This window comes from Schistocerca americana, chromosome 1, assembly GCF_021461395.2.
Source record: "Schistocerca americana isolate TAMUIC-IGC-003095 chromosome 1, iqSchAmer2.1, whole genome shotgun sequence".
Classification (NCBI taxonomy): domain Eukaryota; kingdom Metazoa; phylum Arthropoda; class Insecta; order Orthoptera; family Acrididae; genus Schistocerca; species Schistocerca americana.
The window spans coordinates 566,007,603-566,023,698 of NC_060119.1; positions in this window are offsets into that span (position 1 = coordinate 566,007,603).

Below are 16,096 nucleotides of genomic sequence, written 5' to 3' on the forward strand. Positions count from 1 at the left end.
CGGCTGCCTCATGCTGTGACTCAGTGTCCGCCTTATTTACATCAACAACAGGTTACGGACGAGGAAGCCAATATACACAGACGTAGCCGTCAGACGATTGGTGTTCTTGCCTGGGTATCGCATAGATTTCCTAGTACGGTACAGGAATCTCTTTGTACGAAAGTTATGTTCATCGGTCACTAAGAAGGAGATTGTTAAATCGTTGTGACGTCCTTCTCGAAGGTGACTAGTTTGAATTTAGATGGTAGAAACATTTTCATCTTTATGATTTCTGTGATGGGGATGGGATTGCAGAGGTGAAGGCTCACAGATCCTGATTTCGAAACTATGTTTCTGTGTCATAGATTCATTGCGTGTCTCTTGGAATGTCAGCATGTACAGGGTGTTTCAAAAATGACCGGTATATTTGAAACGGTAATAAAAACTAAACGAGCAGCGATAGAAATACACCGTTTGTTGCAATATGCTTGGGACAACAGTACATTTTCAGGCAGACAAACTTTCGAAATTACAGTAGTTACAATTGTCAACAACAGATGGCGCTGCGGTCTGGGAAACTCTATAATACGATATTTTCCACATATCCACCATGCGTAGCAATAATATGGCGTAGTCTCTGAATGAAATTACCCGAAACCTTTGACAACGTGTCTGGCGGAATGGCTTCACATGCCGATGAGATGTACTGCTTCAGCTGTTCAATTGTTTCTGGATTCTGACGGTACACCTGGTCTTTCAAGTGTCCCCATAGAAAGAAGTCACAGGGGTTCATGTGTGGCGAATAGGGAGGCCAACCCACGCCGCCTCCTGTATGTTTCGGATAGCCCAAAGCAATCACACGATCATCGAAATATTCATTCAGGAAATTAAAGACGTCGGCCGTGCGATGTGGCCGGGCACCATCTTGCATAAACCACGAGGTGTTCGCAGTGTCGTCTAAGGCAGTTTGTACCGCCACAAATTCACGAAGAATGTCCAGATAGCGTGATGCAGTAATCGTTTCTGATCTGAAAAATGGGTCAATGATTCCTTTGGAAGAAATGGCGGCCCAGACCAGTACTTTTTGAGGATGCAGGGACGATGGGACTGCAACATGGGGCTTTTCGGTTCCCCATACGCTCAAGTTCTGTTTATTGACGAAGCCGTCCAGGTAAAAATAAGCTTCGTCAGTAAACCAAATGCTGCCCACATGCATATCGCCGTCATCAATCCTGTGCACTATATCGTTAGCGAATGTCTCTCGTGCAGCAATGGTAGCGGCGCTGAGGGGTTGCCGCGTTTGAATTTTGTATGGATAGAGGTGTAAACTCTGGCGCATGAGACGATATGTGGACGTTGGCGTCATTTGGACCGCAGCTGCAGCACGGCGAACGGAAACCTGAGGCCGCTGTTGGATCACCTGCTGCACTAGCTGCGCGTTGCCCTCTGTGGTTGCCGTACGCGGTCGCCCTACCTTTCCAGCACGTTCATCCGTCACGTTCCCAGTCCGTTGAAATTTTTCAAACAGATCCTTTATTGTATCACTTTTCGGTCCTTTGGTTACATTAAACTTCCGTTGAAAACTTCATCTTGTTGCAACAACACTGTGTTCTAGGCGGTGGAATTCCAACACCAGAAAAATCCTCTGTTCTAAGGAATAAACCATGTTGTCCACAGCACACTTGCACGTTGTGAACAGCACACGCTTACAGCAGAAAGACGACGTACAGAATGGCGCACCCACAGACTGCGTTGTCTTCTATATCTTTCACATCACTTGCAGTGCCATCTGTTGTTGAAAATTGTAACTACTGTAATTTCGAAAGTTTGTCCGCCTGAAAATGTACTGTTGTCCCAAGCATATTGCAACAAACGGTGTATTTCTATCGCTGCTCATTTAGTTTTTATTGCCGTTTCAAATATACCGGTCATTTTTGAAACACCCTGTAGTTTTGCAGATTATGATCCGTTCGTTGGACGGGGAAGTTAGGCTTAGCGATATCCCTGGTGTAGACTAAGTGCCGACGTCAGAGTTTGCCTTCTCCCATCTGTACATTCCGTAGTAGCGGATAACATCACAAGCACAGCATTACATTGCCCAAGCACTACACAGTCATACGCTGGATACACCTAAGCATGGGACACTTCATAACAGCTGGCAGGAAGGCAACGACAAATTTACTGTACTATATTAAAAAAGAAATAGAACCTTGTGCGGAACAGTGAGGCACGAATGTACATCTGCATCTACATTCATACTCCGCAAGCCACCTGACGGTGTGTGGCGGAGGGTACCTTGAGTACCTCTATCGGTTCTTCCTTCTATTCTAGTTGCAAAAAGCCTCAGTGAACTTCCGATTTTATCTGTTAGGTCATTTATATATATTGTGAATATTAACGATCCTACGACTCTCTCATGCGGCACATCTGAAATCACTCTCACTTCGGAAGACTTCTCTCCATTGAGAGTGACATGCTGCGTTCTGTTATCTAGGAACTCTTCAGTCCAATCACACAATTGGTCTGATAGTCCATATGCTCTTATTTGTTCATTAAACGACTGTGGGGAACTGTATCAGACGCCTTGTGGAAGTCAAGAAATACGGCATTTACCTGGGAACCCGTGCCTATGGCCCTCTGAGTCTCGTGGACGAATAGCGCGAGCTGGGTTTCACACGATCGTCTTTTTTGAAACCCAAGCTGATTCCTACAGAGTAGATTTCTAGTCTCCAGAAAAGTCATTATACTCGGACATAAAACGTGTTCCAAAATTCTACAACTGATCGACGTTAGAGATATAGGTCTATAGTTCTGCACATCTATTCGACGTCCCTTCTTGAAAACGGGGATGACCTGTACCCTTTTCCAATCTTTTGGAACGCTACGCTCTTCTAGAGACCTACGGTACACCGCTGCAAGAAGGTGGGCAAGTTCCTTCGCGTACTCTGTGTAAAATCGAACTGGTATCCCATCAGGTCCAGCGGCCTTTCCTCTTATGAGCGATTTTAGTTGTTTTTCTATCCCTCTGTCATCTATTTCTATATCTACCATTTTGTCATCTGTGCGACAATCTGGAGAAGGAACTACAGTGCAGTCTTCCTCTGTGAAACAGCTTTGGAAAAGATATTTAGTATTTCGGCCTTTAGTCTGTCATCCTCTGTTTCAGTACCATTTTGGTCACATAGTGTCTGGACATTTTGTTTTGATCCACCTACCGCTTTGACATAAGACCAAAATTTCTTAGCATATTCTGCCAAGGCAATACATAGAACTTTACTTTCGAATTCGTTAAACGCCTCTCGCATAGCCCTCCTCACACTACATTTCGCTTCGTGTAATTTTTGTTTGTCTGCAAGGCTTTGGCTATGGTTGTGTTTGCTGTGAAGTTCCCATTGCTTCCGTAGCAGTTTTCTAACCCGGTTGTTGTACTACGGTGGCTCTTTTCCATCTCTTACGCATCCCGTATCATTGCGCCCAGCTCCCACTGACTGACTTCGAAGCAGTTGAATGTGATGACCGTTTCAAAGTCACTAGGTGAGAAACTTGTGATCGAAAGGCATATGCGTCACTTCTAGGTATCACGAATAGTCAAAATCTATTGTAAACGGACAAAAATATACAAACAGCGCGGGAAATGGGTGCCTGAATGTAAATGCAGATTCTAGCGAAGCCTGCAGGTTGTGCTGTTAGGTTTGACCCTGAACGGCACCTGTGCCATGTCCCCAATACGTTGCAAGTGTCAGTCGTGGTCGAAGCAGTGTTCTGTGTAGTTGTGAGTGCACTGTGTCGGAGGCAAGGGAATTCTAACGTGGGAAAATAAATAGTGCTCGTATGAGGGATGCTCCGTAACCAAGAGATCCAAATTGTTTTATGTTTTCAAGAGGCACCTTATCGAAGAATTACATCGCTTACTGGAAAAGCCTAAAAACAGCGTCCTCTAAGTCAGAACGCGCGTGTACAGTGATCACTGCAGGCGCTGGCTGAGTCGAGCGTAATGGAAAATAAGAGGGTGACAGCTGCAAAACTTAATGCAGGACTGAATGCCGCACTCGCGAACCCTGTCAGCAACTAAACAACACGACGGGAGCTCCATGTACAGGGAAATGCAGGGAGAGCTAGAATTCCAAAACCACTCATTAGAATAGTGCAAAAGATCGTAACAGGAAAACTTGGTGCCGGTAGGCATAAAACTTGGAATATGGAGCAATGGAACAATGTCATTTGATAGGATGAGTCTTGTTTCACTCTGTTTCCAACCTCAGGCAGAGCTTATGTCCCAAGAATGAAGCACGTCGGGGTACGGTGACGATTTGGCTAGCCATTATCGTGGTATTCCATGGGATGCATTATTGCTGAGGACTATGTGATCGTTTTCGCTGATCAGGTCCTTCCTATGTGGCAATGTTTGTTCCCCATAGGTGATGTTGTGTTTTAAGACAACAGGGCGCCTGTTCACACTTTTCGCATCGTCCAGTACCTACGACGATGGATTGCCGTATTTTCCCACGTCACCACAGTCACCAGAATATAACTGGAGTCTACTTTGGAGAGAATGGTGCGTGATCGCTATGTGCCTCCATCGATTCGTGAACTTGCCAAAACTGCGGAGCAAAAGCGTTACAAGATCCTCTTGAAACCCATACAGGACCTATATTTATCCATTCCAAGACGAATGGAAAGTGTTCTGAACGGGTGTCCGACACCGTAATAGACGTGGTAATGTTTTGTGTTTGTTGTTGTTGTTGTTGTGGTCTTCAGTCCTGAGACTGGTTTGATGCAGCTCTCCATGCTACTCTATTCTGTGCAAGCTTCTTCATCTCCCAGTACCTACTGCAACCTACATCCTTCTGAATCTGCTTAGTGTATTCATCTCTTGGTCTCCCTCTACGATTTTTACCCTCCACGCTGCCCTCCAATGCTAAATTTGTGATCTCTTGATGCCTCAAAACATGTCCTACCAACCGATCCCTTCTTCTAGTCAAGTTGTGCCACAAACTTCTCTTCTCCCCAATCCTATTCAATACCTCCTCATTAGTTACGTGATCTACCCACCTTATCTTCAGCATTCTTCTGTAGCACCACATTTCGAAAGCTTCTATTCTCTTCTTGTCCAAACTGGTTATCGTCCATGTTTCACTTCCATACATGGCTACACTCCATACAAATACTTTCAGAAACGACTTCCTGACACTTAAATCTATACTCGATGTTAACAAATTTCTCTTCTTCAGAAACGATTTCCTTGCCATTGCCAGTCTACATTTTATATCCTCTCTGCTTCGACCATCATCAGTTATTTTACTCCCTAAATAGCAAAACTCCTTTACTACTTTAAGTGTCTCATTTCCTAATCTAATCCCCTCAGCATCGCCCGATTTAATTTGACTACATTCCATTACCCTCGTTTTGCTTTTGTTGATGTTCATCTTATATCCTCGTTTCAAGACACTGTCCATTCCGTTCAACTGCTCTTCCAAGTCCTTTGCTGTCTCTGACAGAATTACAATGTCATCGGCGAACCTCAAAGTTTTTACTTCTTCTCCATGAATTTTAATACCTACTCCGAATTTTTCTTTTGTTTCCTTTACTGCTTGCTCAATATACAGATTGAATAACATCGGGGAGAGGCTACAACCCTGTCTCACTCCTTTCCCAACCACTGCTTCCCTTTCATGCCCCTCGACTCTTATAACTGCCATCTGGTTTCTGTACAAATTGTAAATAGCCTTTCGCTCCCTGTATTTTACCCCTGCCACCTTCAGAATTTGAAAGAGAGTATTTCAGTTAACGTTGTCAAAAGCTTTCTCTAAGTCTACACATGCTAGAAACGTAGGTTTGCCTTTTCTTAATCTTTCTTCTAAGATAAGTCGTAAGGTTAGTATTGCCTCACGTGTTCCAACATTTCTACGGAATCCAAACTGATCTTCCCCAAGGTCCGCTTCTACCAGTTTTTCCATTCGTGTTTGTGGAGTTCCCATAATTTCGTCTAACCACTGTATTTGCTGTAAGGTTAGTTCTGAAAACTGAGGTGGCTGTGTGTGTCATATGGCAAGGCCATCTGCATTGGGCTCATAAAAATCCCTAGGAACTAACACTCAACTCTAGTAGTCACGAATATCTGTCTCTGCGCATAAGCAACTACAGAAGATGTGCGTAGATGGAGCAGAGGATCTGCACAAAAAAATTGAGTCCTGTTACCAGTGTTAACTTTAGACAGGCGTGACGCGGAAATGCAAAGTTTCAGATCTCTGGATGGAAATCTACCGTTACACGTTCGGCGCTTCTGCGATTGGAGCTGAGAAACATGTCTACTCAGAAAAATAATGTGGATTTATAGGCTAGTCACTCCCTCCTCCAGCTCCAACTGAGGTGGAGACAGGCAGCCAATCTCGTGTGGCTGGTTTTACAAAGCATCAAGTGTGCTCGTCTCGCTTCTCGTGTCGCCGCGAACGAGGTTCCTTGCCTGTTTCGGCATAAATGATATTAGCAGTTGTCGTTAGATGACTGTTGGTTTATGAGTTCCCACGAGCGCGTGCTTGCAGGCCATGTACAGCTGCGCCACTGGAAACCTCGACGTGACCGACAGAGGTCCATCGTCTCAAGTTACAGTTGTCTTCAGTGGCTTCTGCTAGGCGACCCAGTTAGCCGGTTCCTGGGGAGAAACTGTTCTCGCTGCGACCCACAAAAAGAGTGTCTGCACTACTCTGTTTGTTCACCCATATGAGTTCGCGCTTCTGCTGTCACCTACGGGTTTCTCTCACATTAACACCGGCGACTTTAGTCGCAGATCACGACAAATCTTTTGACGACAGGGTGTTTTTATTGGCTGTTGCACGTAAGTCTTGAGGTGTTCGCATAGCTACGAGGCTACTTCGAAACGTAAGTTACACGTTATTATAGCAGTCTAAGTAACTTTTACTGAATGCTGCACTACACTTCGAAGTGACACTGTTTTCAACATAGTCACCACGCTTCTGTAAACAGTGGTCGTAACGTTCTACCAGTCATTCAGTACTGCGACAGAAATCCGCTCCCTGGTCACGGAGCCATTCCACAACCGCTGTGTGAACGTCCCAAATGTTCTTCCAGCTCGCTGAAAAGATGTAAATCGCATGGTGCAATGTCTGGGCCCCAAGATCAGCATCACCGACGTCTTTGCGACTTCGGTCAAATTACTGGTACCATTTGACTACTGCTGGATGCGGCATCGCTCTTAGACCATACACCACCAGAATTTCAGAGTGAATATGTGTGGAATTTAGTCGTTTTACCCACGATAACGGTTTGTCCCATCTACTTTAACACTGACGTACATTTCCAGTTGTCGTGCCACTTCAATCGCACAAAGTGACGCTCCTGTTATCCGTACCACAGCAGAACTGTGTCTGCAGGAAACTCGAACATGCGCTCTCTTCTGACAATGCGCCACTGTTGCTGCGCAATGGTCATAGTCTTGAATCACATGTGTGACTTACATTCTAAAGTCACAGCGTACATCAGACTTCTTGCTTCTTGAGAGGCACGTATAGAGGACGATCAAAAATCTTCCGTTCGAAAGCCACTCTAATCCATTACCTACACGTCGGCGCTTATATACCCGCATCGGAGTCGCACTGGGGCGCATATACGCTGCAGCAACGCCCTTAAATGGAAATTTTTTGCTCACCTCTTATAGTAAGTCTTGAGAGATGTTTCAACATTTCACCATTTTGCTCGTTTTTCATCAAGTAAGAAATATTATTTATGTGTCATGTATAAATATGAAAAAATGCATATGGTATAAGCGCAAAGACATCATCATCCACATAAGCGAAACGCTAATGATTAGAAATTATACTTGCAAATAACGGCAGTCAGTCCAAAATGTAGATGTAACACCCGTATTGTAATCAACTTAATGCATAAATTCAAACGTACATTAATTCCATGTAAATGCATAAAACTGCAACCAATCACTTTTTTCATACAGTTATTTATTCACTCATGTACGGTTTTAAAACCTTTTCAGGCTCATCTTCAGACGGTTTTCCAAAAGTTCATAGCTATTTTAAGCATAATACTGGTTGCTGGCTCTACGACAAGAAGATGGAACACGCTTTAATTCTACTTTTAGTAGCTCCAATCTTTCTAGAATCTTCGCCTAAACTCACCGTTCTGCTTCATTTCGACTATTGGACATTTATGATAGGGATAATAGAGTGGTTTGTGCTCAGTATAACGATCTCTTTGATTGTCAATTCGAGATTATATAGCTGTAGCCACTGCTTCTCTTTCGTGCATCTTTTCAGCTGTCATGAAGAGACCTTGCGGACCCCAATTCCAATCTTCCGAACAAAGAAGATCATTGGTGGTGCTAGGGATCGAACTAGGACCCTCTGAGTGATGGCTAGGCATGCTGATCGCACGTGCCATCAGTGTGCAGTCCATTCAACTAACTATCAGCATTCCCAGATGGCAGCGCAGTATGTCGCTCTTCAGCCTACAGATAAAGTTAAAAAATATAATGGCGAGATATAACAATAAAATAGGTGACAAAAAGGCGACTGTTTAAAACTGGTACATGGCGAAAAAGTTGTGAAGAAAACATAAAAAACAAAGAGGTCAGTGATGCTGCTTAAAACATTTAGGAAATAGACAGGCACAATTAAAAAACACGGTGACAGTCTGGTTTCTGTTTGCAGCACTGTGAAAAGGGGACACACAACACTGAACACTTATGGAAAACACTGCGCTATAGAGTACGAAGGCATATGGGTATGGGAGGGGGAGGTCCCGGACAGATGAGGGGGCGGGGAAGGGGGGGGAGCAGAAGGAGGGAGAGGGCACAGAAAACGGTGGGGAGCAGGGCGGACGCGAGAAATGAATGGGGAAGACAGTGCAAGGGAAATAAAAGGGACTTGGAGGGAGAGAATGGAGTCAATGAGGGTAGGTGGAGAAAAAGCAGGATGGAAGAGGAGGGGAGAGGGAGTCTGGGAAAAGGACAGAGGGAGGGAGGGGAAGGTGAGGATCACAGTTGATAGAAGGGATAAATGGAGGGGGAGGGGGCATGATCAAGGAGTCGGAGTTAATGAAAGCCACCTCGGGAAATGAGATGATGGGTTTAGAGGTGCAGGGTAGGGGGGACACAACAGTAAAGGCACGGCAGCAGGTGGGGGTTGGAGAGGAGAGGAGCAACCAGGGGATGAGAGGGATCAAGCTGGTGGGAAGTGTAGAGTACGCAGGCATGTTCGAGGAAAAGGAGCAGATGGGGGAAAGGAATCAGGTCATAGAGGAACCGCATGGGGGACAGGAGGAGTATACGGAAGGCGAGACGGAGTGCTTGGTGCTCGAGGATCTGGAGGGACTTAGAGAATTCGGGGGGAGGGGGGTTCGATATCCAGGTGGGACTGGCATAACAGAGGATGAGACGGCTTAAGGATTGTGAGTCCAATGTAGGTGAGGGTGAGGGAGGGGCAGACAGGACGAGCGCAGATGGTAAGGGAAAATTGCTAACAGTAACACAGAGTAAGCACTTGCACTTACAACACGCTTCACGATAATTCGAGTTTTGTATCCATTCCACAGATCAGACATTCATTCAACGTAATCGTAAAGTTATTTCTTTTTTAAAGAATGTTACACACGATTCATGGTGTCTTATGCTAGTGGGACGCAGACTGTCAGGACTATCATCCTTGACCAGTTTTGGTTGAAAAGTGAGTAATTTGCTGTGGGACATCGTGGAACATGCTCTCTTCAGCCCCTATTGTTTCATGAAATTTCGATAGGTGGCGACGCTGTATGTAGTCTTCGAAAAGGCGTCTGTATAAGAGGTGCATTCCATGTAGAGAGCTATTATTCAGTTTATTTTGACGGAAAACCAGAGTATCGTAGGTGCTCATAGGCATTTACAGAATGTCTACGGAGACCTGGCAGTGAATAAGAGCAAGGTGAATCTTTGGGCGTTGCGCCTGTCGTCATCGGAACGTGATCGTGCCAACACGCGTCCGATACCCCGTATGACGGCCTGTCGTACACAGTTGTGTTCCCTGCAATGTCGGAACGTGCAGACACCCTCATTCGAGGCAATGGACGCGTCAGAACCAAACACCTCGCTACTCAACTGGATGACTCTGTTGGCCACGTGGGGTGCTCATTGGACTGTTATTCCTCAAACAGCCTGCATCTTGGATCTCGCACATACGACTTCCATCTGTTTGGCTCAATGGAGGATGCACTTCGCGGGAAGCAGTATGTGGATGATGACAGGTTACTGATGCAGTAAGACACTGGTTCCGACGTCGACCATTAGAATGGTACAATGCAGTCATACAATGCCATCTCAATCAAGTGGCGTAAGGTCGTTGCACTGAACAGAGATTATGTTGTAAAATGGAGTTTTGTAGCCAGAAGAGTGGGGAATAACGTCGTGTATTGGAATCCTGAATAAAACCAGCCTGCTTTCCGAAAAAATGTGTTGGTTTACTTATTGAACGCTCCTCGTAATACAAACTGATGAACCTAAACATTATGACCACTTGCTGAATAATCGGGTGTCAAGTGGTTCCGTGGTCACGGCGGGTGGTAACCGCCGTGACGTTGTGGTCGAAAAGATCCTTGGCTCGCTGCTACATTTGGTATGTTAGAGCGGGTTACGTGATATCCTGTGCCGGCTGGATCAGTGGAGATTGGTCGATTTAGAAGTTATTTCGGCGTGTTACTTGGGCATATACTTGTACGTGGATTTAAATCATTTTGAAGAATCCTGCGTCCACTGTGGTGCTGGGTTGGCTTCCTGTCTACCAATTCGAAAGGCCTAGACACGAGAGTGACTAATGGATATGTTCAAACTATTGCAGCCATTGATCGGGCGGTTGTTGACCTATGTTCCTACTTCTTGGGAATTATGGTAAGCACTCAATTACAGTTCCAACCTTCGTAGATTACGTGTGGAAAGGCTATTTTTTTACTTGCCAAACCGGTTATCCATCGTCGTCTGTAAAACAGTTTTTTGTGAGCCAGTCTCATTCAGGTCAATTTACTGTGTATTTTTGGCTATTAAACTGGCATTGTAGAAGCCTCTTGCCTGGGTTTGGCCACTCTAACTGGCGTTTTCTAAATTAAGCAGTATATAATGTTATTTCAGCGCTCGATTCACTTTTTCCAACTTTTTTCCAGTATCTTTCGGTGTTGTAAATTTTTCTAAATTTGCTAACCAGTACACTAGTGTACTACTTGTTTATTGTATGTTACAGGATAGCTTGAGTATACATGTGGATTATATTGTGAGTTCCACCATAAGGGTCTTGAAGTAAACAAGTTGTTAATCCTAAAGTGTCTGCTTTCTCTGTTACCCGTGCTAAAGCGAGAGCCTAAAAACTCAGCTAGTCAATCAGGTTGAGTGTTATTAATAAACAGAAGGAAGAAGTTATTTTGGCCCTACACGAGCACCTTGTGTGCAAGGACAACTGATTGTATTTCATGTAAACTTGTAATCAGCCTACTTACATGGATTGCTTGTTTTTCCTAATTGTTTGTGATTTATTTTATTTCTCAGGGGATGTCGGATGTTAGTTGCCTACGGCCGGTGTGGCCGAGCGGTTCTAGGCGCTTCAGACTGGAACCGCGCCACCGCTACGGTCGCAGGTTCGAAATCAGCCTCGGGCATGGGTGTGTGTGATGTCCTTAGGTTAGTTAGGTTTAAGTAGTTTCAAGTCTAGGGGACTGATGACCTCAGATGTTAAGTCCCATAGTGCTCAGAGCCATTTGAACCATTTGTTAGTTGCCTGTTAATCATTTAGGTGGGTTTCTAAAGCTTAAATTTGGAATGTATTACTAAACGCCACATTGTCGATCTTACTAAGCATCTGTGTTAAGTCCTGAATTTAAAGTCAAGATTTCAGAAAGTTCTTAAGATTCTTTTCTTAAAACCTTTTCTTAAGACTAACTTTAGAGGTTTTGTAAATTCTATTTTATAAATTCTACCACGGGCTGCCTTGCTTCCAAAAGAAACAGTCAGTAGTATATTGAATTGTGGTGGTAGTTGCTGAGATTTTTTGAATATTTTTTTGATGTGGCAATAAAGTTTGTGTTTTATTAAATCTATTAATAAAATTATGGCCGAGTATCCTACAACTCAACACCAGCTCCGAACCGCATTTAGGAAATGAAAAAAGTAATTCCACGACCCAACTTTAAAGCCACGCGATACTGAGTGGCCACCGTTTCATATTTTGCCACCTGGCGTCATCTGGATGCCGTATACAGGGGCATTGCGTCATCACACCGCTCTCTCGGCCGTGGTCAGCATCCTAGACCTTGGAACCACTGTTTGTCATTCAACTAGCTCTTCAATCGGTCACACGAGGCTTAGCGCACCCTGTTCCAGTCCTCTCACCGAGGAAAACTCCATCACAGTACCGGCAGTTGAACCTCGGTCATCCACACAGAATGAGGCATGCTCACATTTCAGCTGGACACGATTATAATAAGGAAGAAATAATCTCCTCAATATATTTGCGAAAACTCTCCAGGTCAGCAATTACTCAGAGACGAGTGGAATATTGTCTGGCGGAATATGATAGGAGTGCTTATGTGCATGTAATTACAAGGTGAAGATTGGTCCATTAATGGTGTGGCCTTTGGCCCAAATCCACTCTGCCCTCTGCGAAAATAATAGCTTCTGCGAGCGGTGATGAACGAGCTTTGCAGCAGGATCCGGTTTGGACTGGGACAGATTGCTACTGGGAGACTTTCGACAGCGTTAATCACTTACAAATGTAACTCCATCTTGGGCTCAGGAGGATGGAAAAGGGCTGCTCGATGAAATGTAATAACATTGCACCAACTGCCATTATTTTGATATTTTTTCTTAGGCATCCAGTTTCGACGTTCCAATAATGTCGTCTTGAGTGACAACAAGTACCACTCGTTCACGTATAAGACATGGTACTAATATTCGTATCTAGTTTCGTAGATATTCAAACTTCATGAGCAGGTGATTACTAGTTTTCATGGTACAAGATCGATATTGCGAAATGGATTGATATGAACGGTAAAAAAATTATCAGGAAATAGCTTTTTGCAATCAAATATATTCAGAAATATCTACAGATGAGAAACATAAGATTTAAGAAAGAAAATTAACCCAAGTTGTAACATTACACGTATTTAGGAGAGCCAATTAGCTGCCCAGTATTGGTACGAGGCTAGTTGAATTTATTGTGTGGCTATACGTTAGCGGGCCCAGGACTCAAAGCCCATAGCGGCAGTTCTGGCTTCCAGCTCGACGACTGCTCCAGGTGAGCCAGGGCTAGGGTGACAGCAAAGGTCTGGGATGTGGGTTAATCTCATTATGGGAATTCTGGACAGAGATGTTCACTTAGGAGGACAGACAACGCTCCACGAAATGGCAGAGTGTCAGACAATCTTAAAGATGGCTAAGTTACAGCACTTTGAGATTCGATAATAACTCACATCAAATATTAATGCAAATCTGAATACATCGGCGATCTCACATAAATCAGGCACATTCAACAACACAACAATATTTCAATATTATTGAATTACGGAAGTTAAAATATTTCACAGTGAATAAAAATTTAACACAATGAACCTCCTAATTAAAAAATTTTAATCTCTTCATGTAATTGCAACAAACTATGTCCCAGATGACAGCACTGCACTATAGCTATCCTCGATGAAAGCCACTCATCCGCATCTATTTTATATGTTGACTTATGACGTATCCACTAACTTTTTTACTATACAAATGTTTGTCAGAACATCGTATTCTGCACATTTATGCAACAAACGAACACAGCATCTGTACCTCACATTGTCATACTTGTGTAGTTATTTAGTGAACAGTTAACCAGTTTGCAAGTAACTTTATTAAATGTTGATTGCAAGTGCTATTAGAAAACTGTGCTAATTTATAATTGGTCAGTCGCATGTGTTAGTGGACACCACAATTAAAAATACGCTTCTATCAAGAAGGCACAAATAACTGTTTAAACAATACTTAAGGACAATCTGTTTTCATTTATCGTGAGCACACTTGCACAAGAACGCTGGCTTATTTATTTATGAAACAATTATTACTTATATTTATTGTAAATGACATAAAATTAACCAAATGTTCGACATTTCCTTATTTAAATTTGTTGTAATATGTCAGTTTAGTCCAGCAAGTGGTCCACTTGAATCAAATCATGCCTGTAGAGATTAAGAATGACGTATTTTTGGTGGAGATGGCCTTCAGCCAATGGAAAATCAGATAGCAGAACACTATGGGATTCAAGTGGAGACTGGGACTTCTCGAGTGAAGCGCTGAAGGAAACTATTCTGGACACTTTGTATTCAGTGCGTGATGAAGACGGACCTGTCTATGCTAACGTGCGTGATTCAGTCATACAGGTGATTGATTCTGAGCAGTGAACGGCCGCTACCATACTTTTGAAGGGACTTCTATAATTTGAGAGGTCTGCGTGTACTCCTTAGTAGGACTCGAACTTTTTCTGCTTATGTGTGTTAATTTGTGAATCATCATGTTTGAACTGTTTTGAGCTGGTGTATGTTTGTGTATAGACATTACGAAATGGACTTAGTTTTCGCGTATTTTTAAGTACTAATTAGTTTGGAGCTTTGCTGCCATTCTCATAACGCTCTCAATGTAACTTTACTGGTTCTGATAAGGACATTTTCTGTCTGTATTTTAAATGAATACTGTAGGACCACTCTCCATTTGTCTGAGATGTCCTTTCTTGAATAAACATTATTCACCTAAATCAATTACGCACGCAGGGATGACTAGCTATGAAATGAAATTCAAAGTTACGGTAAATTCCGGAGTTTATTAGCACAAACTGATTTCGTTAAAAACATTATCGAGAAATTCAATAATTTCATATTTCTATGTAATGTATTAATTCGCAGTTCTAGCCAATGCATGGACTATTTGACTGCAGAACCACAGCTATGGGTTGTTATTTTGCAACGAATTGTCTGCACGGCACGAAATCATCGAGATATTCTTTTTGACCAGAGCCATACGTAGCCCAAGTGCCTAAAGTATGAGTAACCACAGGTAAAGACGCAACGGGTTTGCTCGTATGGACTGCTGTTTTGAAGAGCCACTACTCAGCAGACACCAATAAGTAACGCCGCAAAGTCTGGCCAAAATTTATATGAAGTCGAACATATCGACTGAGATGTAAAAGTTCCGAGTTCCAAGTTCCAAGTTGTTACGGGAATGTCAAGGATTCACGTAGAATCAACCACTGGTATTGTGCACTATTTGACAAGATAGGACCACCGCCCATATGATTTATATCGAATCCATAGAAAAGGGCATCCAAGATGTGATTGTGGGGCCATTGGTACATCTGACTATGTCGTATTGGACGATTCACTTTACGGGTCATTGAGGACAGTGGAAGATAGCGTCTTCAGGCCACTGCTGCCTACGAGTGATTGTGAAATCATAACTGATGTGCGTGCAGGGCAGAAGGGTGTGACGTGCCTTGGGAGAACAGTACGGCTCAATATTAGGATAGGAATCGTTGTGTACGCAGTCACTAGGTGCACAGCAGTATTAGCAGAGACCTCCACCATCTAGGCTCTCTCTGCTTCAGGCACTATTCAGCTCCTATCTGTCGCCACATTGATGGCGCTCATGAAATGGAACCTATTTACGGTTCCTCCACGAGACGTTTTAAATCCCTCCATCTCGCTGTAGTTATGTCAGATATTACAGAGGATGCTGACAACAGGAAGTACTTTCTGCTTTTGCCAACGAGGTCACAGGTGCAAGATGATTCTGTCCGTCAAAGATAAAGGAGGACGCGAAGCTATATTCGGTCAGTTCGCTGACATCGCCGATCATGAGTTGCCGCCATTCAAGCCAGCCACTGTAAACGAGTGATCATCAGACAGTAAATTACCAGTATTAGAGTCAGAACTCAAAACTGATGGATACCGCAGTCCTAGACAGTTCTCTTTCTGTGTGTTACGTTAGCTAGTGTGTAGGACATCAGCTACAGTGCCACACATCATTCATCACACACAGAGTTCAGTATTTCATTCTACACTGGGTTTATGTTTATTACTTACTAAATTGTGTGTTGCCCAAATTACA